At 56.6% G+C, this 8335-nt stretch overlaps 1 protein-coding gene across 4 annotated transcripts in view; it reads right to left on the reverse strand.

Annotated features, from left to right (window-relative positions):
* Window positions 1-4207, reverse strand: part of CTBP2 (C-terminal binding protein 2) — a 122096-nt gene extending 117889 nt beyond the window's left edge. For all 4 annotated transcript variants that reach the window (XM_037051161.1, XM_037051162.1, XM_037051159.1 and 1 more), the window contains exons 1-2: window positions 3985-4207; window positions 3506-3672 (exon numbers count right to left, since the gene is read on the reverse strand). The gene's annotated coding sequence lies outside the window, so the exon portion shown is untranslated. The remainder of the gene's footprint in view (window positions 1-3505; window positions 3673-3984) is intronic.
* Between the last annotated feature and the right edge of the window lie 4128 nt (window positions 4208-8335).

Raw genomic sequence — 8335 nt, forward strand, 5'->3', positions numbered from 1 at the left:
CACCCTGTGGCCGGTTCGGCCGTATTTTACACCCTCACCCTTTATTTACCTTGTGCCCGGCCAAGTGGCGCACTGGTCTCCTAGTTGTGGTTGCTGTTGTTGTGGCTGTGTGTTTCATTTCATCTCTCTTTAAAAGGCTTTTCAGAATTACGAAGAGGACTTCAGTGTGGCGTTTTCAGAGTCAAGAGTAAAGCTGCCCATTATGATTCCCTGAGAGGGGAACTGAGGAGGGGCTGGTTAATGATTATACCCATAGCAAGTTTTCCTGCTTCATCTGTGCACAGGACCAGAGGGACAATGCCAGGGACAGGAACAGGTGTGCCCCGAGTCTTAAAAGGCCAAACTATGTCACTAGTGTATTTTTACAGAGCTAGTAGCGTTTGTTTTTTAAGGGGCTAGACTTTTTCATTTCTTAACTTTAGAGAAACACACTTGGCAAATACTTCTTTCCTGAGTCCAGGACTAAGTCCTAGACACAAGGTGAAACTCTGTGCCGGGCAAAACAATACATTTTAGACACAAAGAGGTTTTTTAAAATCACGGTAAGTGAAGGTAGTGCACCCTGCCCCTCCCCCAGCAGAACACCCATTCAAGGGCCCCTTTCAAAGATCCCAAGTGAAGTCGTAAATAACACAGGGCCCCGGCACAAGCACAGAGCCACCCCAGCCTCCACTCGGCCTCATTAAGGTACGATTAGAAAGGAGGGCAATCAGGAACCCCTTAGTCCCATCTCTCCAAACAGGAGAAAGAGTTAAACCAAAAAGCACCCTCTCAGGTTCAAAGCAAGCTCCAAACTTAACATTATAAAATTCCCTCTAATAACTGCTCTCTACCCAGACAAACTGGGGTCCCCTACCCCTGGGGCACAGAAAGCCAATCAGAGCCATAAATTCCCTTTGCCTTCAAGCCTCACTCCCTCGTACTCAGGGCAGAGTGGGGGGAGGGGGTGACCGACATCCATCAACACTTACACTAAGCCCCCTCCGTGCTACAGAAATATGCTTATTTCCTTTGTTTGGTCCTGTTATACTTGATCAAGTGTGAACGATTAAACCGGTTTCATTAAAGACAAGTGCATTCACGGCTGACATCCAACTTCAATGGCAACTGTAAGCATATTTTGCAGGAAGGAGGGCCTGGTCTTTTTTTTTTGTTGGTTTTTTTTTTTTGCTTGAAACCTACCATCTCATTAACTTTTCTTTGGGGGGAAATAAAAAGGGGACCAGGGGTGTTTAAAGGAGAGTGTCAGAGACACTCTTTCAGAGATCTGATGCCAGACAAAAAGATATTTAGTGTTTCAACTCTAGGATACACCCCCGATTACCTACAATAAAGAAAAAAAATCCTGTTTCGATATTAAAGCTGCTCTGACTGAAAGTGTTTAATTAGCATTTGGAATATCACTTTATAATTGCTGTAAGACGTACTCTTTGAAATGAAATGACTATAAAAACAAGATCCTTTAAAGTCCCATTACTTCAAACTATAAAAGATTTGTAAGGGAGAAAAATCAGAACAGTGTAACTCCGAAGTACAGGAAAACTATTTCTACTGTGAGAACCCTAGAGGCAGAGAACGACAGTCGTAGACACTGAACACGGGGTGATTCTTAAAATGCCTTTGAACCCAAGAACCGAGCAGGGAGACTTGTTGGAGAGTTTAATACATTTCGCCAAAGTCAGGAGGCAGAGTCAACTTTGTAAACTAACCAAAATACAGGTCCCCTCCAAATTATCCATGTCAGATAAAAATACACCAGCCTCTAGACTATCCAACAGAATTGCAAATAAGGCACTTAGCATTTTAAATTCCCAATGCATATTTATAGAATAGAATTCTCTTGTCTACCCTTCAAGCCACTCACATCTGACTCTCTAAGAACTTAACCCGATCTCCCATCTTTAAAGAAAAAGGGGGTGGAGGAATCCAGAAAGATCTGTTTAGCTCGGATAGGGCAAGAGAGCCCGGCTCGACGACGTAGGCCACTGCCAACAGCCTCCCTCTCAAGGACACAGCAAACGGGATTTCTACGAAAATTTCTTCCTTTTCCTTGTAAAATACGAAACGCGGGGACCCAGAGAGCCAACTGCTGTTTGGGCCGCCTCCGGAAAAAAGCACTCGCGGGCCGGGGGGTGGGATCATCACACTCGCGTACCCGTACACTCAGTGCCCGCGTGTACGCGTGTATTTCTAGCCGCGGCCGGTTGTGACCGTGCAACGCTCCTGGGCCCGCGGCTCCACAACACCAAGGTGCTGCGTGGGTTTCGGGCAATCAGCCACGCAGCCGGGCCCCCAGCTGGAGAAAGGCCCCACCGCGCCCCGGCTGCCGCGCGCCTCTGCCCAACTTGCCCCGGGCGCTGGGAAGATCGCGAGGGAGAGAAAGAAAGGCGCTTCCCCTCCGCCTCCCGGGTCCGTCCTGCCTGCGGAGCACGAGGAGGAAGGAGACCGCGGCAGCCCAGCTGCAGCTGCGCCACGCCGGGTCCCTGCCGCCCGGGGCGCGCCCTCGCCAGCCCCTCCTGCTAAACTTTTTCTTTCTGGTTCGCCCCACCCGAAAAGTGGAGCCCGGGCGGGGTAGGCGGGCGGGCCAGACTCGCGGCGGCAGCGGGCGAAAAGGAAGTGGTGCCCGCGGGAGCGCGGCCGGGCAGAGGAAATGCCCGGCCCTCCTGGCCCCCGCCCGCGGCCCGGCTCACCCCGGGCCCCCGCCCCGCTGCGACTTTGGCGGGCCGAGCCCAACGCGGCAGTGTTGGCGGCGGCGGCAGATGTGGCCCGGCTGCCCGGAGGAGCCAACAATGCGGGGCCGGCAAAACAAAAGGGTTCCACTTCTCCTCCTCTCCAGTCTTTCGCTACCGCTCCCGGAGTGCCGCGCGGAATCCCAGGCCAGCAGGGGCCGCTCCCCTGGGGGCCCCTGGCTGCGCGCGCCCCGATTTCCCCGCGGACCCCCGCTTGCCCCCACCCCCGCCCCGCAAGCGCAAGGCCCCGCGCGCTCGGACTCCCGGTCCCCGGGGATCCGGCCATATTGTCCCCGCGGCGCGCCGCGCGCTCGGCCTGGGTCGCGGGCGGTCCCCGCGCGCGCACCCACCGGCCTCGGGGAGCAGGAGCCGGGGGCGCCTAGGAAACCGTCGCCGAGACGCCGCCGCTACAGCTGCCCTCTGGACGCCGCCGCGCTCGGGATTTCTTTATTTTTTCTATGCCAATCCTGATGGGAAGGTGACCGCCTACTTCGCATTCATCAACTCTCATCACAACAACAAAAATCCTGGCGCGACCGGCAGTGGGGGACAGCAGGCGGAGACCCCCCATGCCGGCGCCCACCCCCGGGAGCCGAGCAGGGACACGGGACCGGGGGCGCAAACCCAAGATGTCCTCGGACGCCGGCTTCGTGTCCTTCGCCCTCCTTCCCCGCCCCGAGTGGCGCAGTGAGGCGCGGGCGCGGCGCCCCCAGCCCGCCGCTGCAGGTGAGGCGGGGGCGGCGGAGGCCCCAGCCCTCCCCTGGGGCCCCTCTTACCTGGTCCCGGGCCGCCAGCGTCCACGGCGAAGGGCGCCCACCCGGGAGGCGGCGGCGGCTCCCGCCCCTCCCACCCCACCCGGCGGCGGTGGCGGTGGCGGCGGCTGTGCGGCGCCCCCCCTCAGCGCGGCATGGCTCTCGGCTCAGTCCTCCGCTCCTCGGGCCACCTTAAAATGACACACGCACACAGGGACACACACACAAAAACTTAATCTCTCCAGCGCCCCGCCCCTCCCCCTCCCGCCCTCCCCTCCCCTCTCCTCTCCTCTCCTCCCCTCCCTACCCCTCCCCTTCCCTTCCTCCTCCTCCCCTCGCCGCCGAGCCTCTTCCTACTTCCCCACCCACCCCCCCACCCCCTTCCTCCGCCCACCCGGCTCCCAGGGCTCCCCACCCGGGTCCGGGCCCGCGCGCGCCCGCCGGGAGGGGGGATGAAGTGGGGGGTCCCTGGCCGCGCAGGCCCCGCGCCGCGCCGCGCTCACCCCCGGGAGGATGCTAATTCCAACTTGGATCGGGGGAGGGAGCGTCCTGGATGCCGAGCGCCTCCCGGCTATTTGCTCTTCTTTATTTGTTTTCTCCTCCGGGGAAGGAGGAGGAAAGCGAAGAGAAAAGGAAAGGGAAAGAAGCTGCGTTGGCCGCGTCTCCGGTGCCCGCCGGCAGCTCCGGAGCGAGGCGGGAGGCGAGGTGAGGGTCGCCGCTCGCTCACTCCTAGCTCCCTTTTTTTTTTTTTTTTTTGGCAAAGGCNTCCTCGCTCCCTTTTTTTTTTTTTTTTTTTTTTTTGGCAAAGGCGGGGTCTCTCTTTGCAAACCAATGACACAACCCCACATGGGCCAGCCTCGCCCCCTAGAGCTACTCCTTACTACAAATCGGCTCTCTCCGGGGATTAGTGGCTCTGCGAAAGTGCACACAGGCGCGGCGGGCGGGCGGGCTGGCGAGGGGGCCGGGCGCGGCGGGCACTCCCCGGCCCCTCCCCGCCCGGGAGGCCCTGGAGAAGTGAGGGGGCCTCGACGGTAGGGGCTAGGATCCCGCCCTAGCGGCCCGGGCTCCTGCCCCCCCCGATTCTCCCTCCTTCCTCCTCCACCCCTTCCACGTGGGGCCCCGGGCGGCCGGCCACATGGGGGGACGCGAGCCCAGCCCAGCCTGGGCGCAGCGCCCCGGTGTGGCTTTGGCCCCATCGGGCCCCCGCCAGGCCCGCAGCGCTGAGCTGCCCCCTTCTCGGCCCCGCGGCTCCAACTTCCTCCTGGGCCCCCGCGCCCGCCGCGTTTGCCTTCTCAGGCCCGCGGGGTCACGCTCGGGCCGGCCACAGGGGGCACTTGCGCTCCCCAAATCCGTATCCGGGAGCCGGTGCCCGCGCCTTGCCCGAGAAGTGGCGGTGGCTGTGGGTGCTTGGGGGGAGAGCCTTATGTGCTGGAACTTGTAGCGGTCGTGTTCCCTACAAAAAGCAAAACATTTTTTACACCTTAAGAAAAAAATGTTCCTTTCTGCTGCTTGGATCTCCCCGGGCTATTTTTAGACCTTTCTTTTGGGTGGGACCTCCGGGCCTCGCAGGAGAGGCGCGCGGCGGCCCGGCGAGCTGAGGGTTGGGGTCCGAGGCTCGCAGGGCTCCCTTCCTCCGCCAGGGTCCCGAGCCTCAGGACGCCGCGAGATTAGTCTGGACGCCAAACCGGGGGTTCCAGGCCGAGCGCCGGCCGTACCTGGACTGAATGTCTGTGTTTACGGGGTCGGAAGGCTCTTCTCCCTGCACCCCATAGCCCCCCAAACTCATCTCAGTTCCCTGAGGTCGGCCGCGCGTCCTCCAAGCGCCCCTGTGTGGGCTGAACGGAACCTTTAGCTTCAAACTGTTTAAAAACCATATTGAGATGTTAGGAGCTGGATTGAGACGTAGAGCAGGAAAGGCGTGGGGAGGGCTGGGAGGTCCGGCCTCCGCTCCGCATGCCCGCGGCCATTCCGGGAGCGTAGTAGCTGGAGAGCGCCACACCCTGCCGCGCGGAGGACACTCCCTAGGGCCTGGGAGCCGGGGGAAGGGCCACCAAGCCTCGGGACCCCTCTCTGCATCCCAGAGAGCACAACTCCAGGCCTTTGCCTGTTAACATTTTAACAACTCGGGCGCCAGCTCGCAGCAGGGGGTAGGCGATAACCTGCTGAGTTGCTCCAGTGCACTCACCAGGTTACCTTGCGCACCGGGCCTTGCGGGGCCCCAGACTCCTGGTGGATGGTCCATCATAAAACAGAAAGGTTTGAAAACTCCTTGGAAGACCTCCCAGCCGTGATGTCAGCACTGGGCCAGGCCACTCGCACCCGCGAGCTCCTGGAATCGGGTTACTGGGATGCCCGAAGCACGTGTTCCACGCCAGCAGGCCCCTGACAGGCCTGGTGGTGCGGGGCCAGTTTCCCGTTTAGCAGAAAAACCCCCATCCGCCAGTAACCCTGCATTCCCCACCCCACCCCGCCCGCCCCGCCCACATCAGCTCCTCTCTCCAGCAGTTCCGCCTCAAGGTCATGGCACCTAAGATAGTTCTTGGCATAAACTATAACCTAATGACCATAAATAAAGATGTTCGGCCCTGACTGGTGTAGCTCAGTGGATTGAGTGCGGGCCTGTGAAGCAAAGGGTCGCCGGTTCCATTCCCAGTCAGGACACATGCCTGGGTTTGCAGGTCCCCAGTGGGGGCCACATGAGAAGCAACCACACATTGATGTTTCTCTCCCTCTCTTTCTCCTTCCTGTCCCCTCTCTCTAAAAATGAATAAATGTTTTTTTAAAAAAGATGTTGGGCCTCCTTCTCACAGATAAGCCTGGGTTCTGAGTGACCCTCCAGTCTCACCTGAAACCAGAAAACTCCGCTGATTTTTTTTCTATATCTTACTCACCTTGGATGTCTACTGTGAGTCTGACCTAACTTAGAAAATAGTGTGTTCTTTGTGTGGAGAATGTTAAAAAGAAGGCATCCTGAGAGCCAGAAATTATTTTCCACTTCAGCTGGACACCCTGTATTTTAAAATGTTAAGCCCATTTGCCCCCAACATGTGAATTATTTTAAAAACTGCAATTGTTTAAAAACCAAAATGTTGCAAACAACAGCAAAACGAAAACAGCCCAACTCAGACGTGGGCAAAGACTTGAACAGGCGTCCCTCAAGGTGTGCAAAGAGGCAGGTGTGCAAAGAGGCAGGTGTGCAAAAATGAACGACAAGGGCCTGAAGAGATGCTCGGCATCACGAATCATCAGGAAAATGCAAAGACCACAGTGAGATACCACTTCGTGCCCATTCGGATGGCTGTTATTAAAAACACAACAACAAACAACGGAAAATAAGCATCGGTGAAGCTGTGGAGAAACGAGAAAATATGCGCCTGGCCGGTGGGAATGGACATTGGTGCAGCCGCTGTGGGAAACAGCGCACAGGTTCCTTGAAGAGCCCCGGAGGGTTATCCTAGGAACCAGTGTTCCCAGTTCTAGGTGGGTGCACACGAGCACGAAAGCCAGGAATATCCGCACATGCATCCAATGTTCATAGCATCACTCACCAAAGCTAAAAGGTGGTAATGCCGTTGAAGGATAAATGCGGTATAGGCACCTTGGAATATTACCCAGCCTTAAAAAAGACACAAAAGCTGACGCCTCCTGCAGCGTGGACGACCCTTGGGGACATGATGCTCAGTGAGATGAACCAGACAGAGAGGGCCAAATAGTGTGGGCACCTGCAGTAGAGGCACGTTCATATAAGGAGGAGCAGAGCTTCCCAGGCTCTGTGGGGAGGGGAGCGAGGGGGGTGCTGTTTAACGGGCACGCCGGTTCGGTTTGGGGTGGCGGAGAAGTTCTGGGGACCGACAGCGGCGGCTGCCATTGTGGTGTAAAGAGGCTTCATCCCGCAGAGCTGTGCAGAGCTGTGCGCTGAGACCTGAATAAAATGGTAACTGTGTGTATGTTTTACCTCAGCACTATAAAGAAGTTACAAAGTAGCTTTTGTCTTACAAACTTCTTGGTTTACATGTATTACTGTACGTAAAGGTAATTTTTAACGAGAAAAATGACGGGGAAGGGAACATTTGTTGCACTACATTTCAGTGAGTTGTCTGGGGGGGAGGGGGCAGCACTGAGGGGCGGCTCGACCGTTTCCCAGTCTTCTCTCCGAGTCCTTGCATCTGACCCTGTCTCCTGGGGCAGGTTCGGATTCTGGTGTCCCAACAGGGACTGTGACAGACACAAACAAGAGCAGTCATAAAAAACAGGAGCAACAGATGATTGTCCACGACTCACGAGGTCCTGGTTCTGGGCCCAGCTTTTGACGTGGGCCTTCGGTCCTCGAACCCCCGAGGAGAGATGTGGATCCCCACTTCGCAGTGAGGGAAACTGAGGTGACCTAATGTGCCTGCCCCAAGGTCACACTGCTGGCCAGTGACAAGCTGGGGTTGGACCTTTGACACCACCCCCCCCCCATGCAAACAAAAGTTTGCACGCAAATATCTTCATTAGTAGAGATTCAGAAATGGTAGTTAGTTTCTTCTAAAACAAGTTTTATCATCTGCTCATCAAACATTTTTGTCTTTGCTTCATAAGCCTTCCATCTAATCTTTAAAGGGAAGACAAAGAAAGAAGTCCCAAGAATTACATGCTAAAAACAAAAACAAAACCAGGTGGGAGCGGCGTGGTGGATTTGAAGGCTCCCGAGGACCCACTAGAGGACAGACACCAACAAAGAGTTGTGGGGACAGAAGGCAGAAAAACTATGGATTAGAACAAGGGTCCTACATGTTACCTTCCTCTAGAGGAAGAAAGAATTCAGAGAGTGCAAAAATGTTGCATCCATCACTTCCTATGACAGGCACCTGT

This window comes from Sturnira hondurensis, unplaced genomic scaffold, assembly GCF_014824575.4.
Source record: "Sturnira hondurensis isolate 20B ecotype Veracruz unplaced genomic scaffold, ASM1482457v3 Scaffold0007208, whole genome shotgun sequence".
NCBI lineage: Eukaryota > Metazoa > Chordata > Mammalia > Chiroptera > Phyllostomidae > Sturnira > Sturnira hondurensis.